The sequence below is a fragment of the Sinocyclocheilus grahami genome, unplaced genomic scaffold, assembly GCF_001515645.1.
Source record: "Sinocyclocheilus grahami isolate Dianchi unplaced genomic scaffold, SAMN03320097.WGS_v1.1 scaffold675.1, whole genome shotgun sequence".
Classification (NCBI taxonomy): domain Eukaryota; kingdom Metazoa; phylum Chordata; class Actinopteri; order Cypriniformes; family Cyprinidae; genus Sinocyclocheilus; species Sinocyclocheilus grahami.
Window position 1 is genome coordinate 586880 of NW_015505854.1, and position 1088 is coordinate 587967.

A 1088-nucleotide genomic window follows, 5' to 3' on the forward strand; every position below is an offset into this window, starting at 1 on the left:
AAGACGGTTCAGAGACGAGAGAGCGATTCAGAGTGGTGTATGTGTTCAAAGCACCTTGTATTTTTAGGCGTTTTGTGTGCTTTTCTTCCTTCTTCAGATTGGCCTGTGTGTTGTTAATCGCTTTAGTCCTCTTGGCTAATGAAATGAGGTGGAGGGGGATTACAACAGCCAGTCGCCGTCGAGTCTTACAGAAGCTGAAATCTCAGTGCAGCATTGTGTGAATCAGCTCTCTTGGCACGGACTGAAGGGAGAAGGCTTTAACCGGAGAGCTTGTGCTCATGGAAGACTAGGAATTGGTCACAAACTCAATCCCTTACTTGAGAAACAATTAACTTGTTTTTCATATGAGGGACTGGTTGCATGTTGAAGCCTGTTCACGACTGTTCATTTTTGCAGTTGGCCAATCGTACATGGTTAGACGCAAGGCATTGAGTGAAGTGAGAGAGAGTACACACTTGACTTCACAGAGTCATAAAAAACACATAAGGTTTTTAACTATCCATAAAATCTTGAAAGATGAGACGAGATAATGAAATTAGTACACTAACTGCCCTTTTTATTATTTTTTTATTATTTTTTTTAGTGTATAATGGAAAATAAATGTATATTATGTAAATACATATTATTAATTACAGCATAATTATGTAAGATATAAGTACTAATATTATTTAAAAATGTTGATAACATTTTATTTATTCATTCATTTATTTATGGTGTACAAAGAAAAATAAGTTTAATGTATATTATGCAAATGTGTATTATTAATCACAGTATAATTACACAATGAATCATGTTTAATATTTTTATTAACATTTTTTATTAACATATTTATTATATAAAACATATTTATTCAAATTTTGAAATAAAATATTATAATTGAAGATGAGAAAATTGAATTTGTATATTAATTGACTCTCTTTTTCCTTGTATTCTAACTTTTTGGGCTATATGGAAAATGTCTAATACTGACATAAAAAATTAACTCAATATATAATTTATAAGTAATCTAATTATATATCTGCCATTTGAATATATATTGAAATATATATATATACATACATACATATATATATATATATATATATATA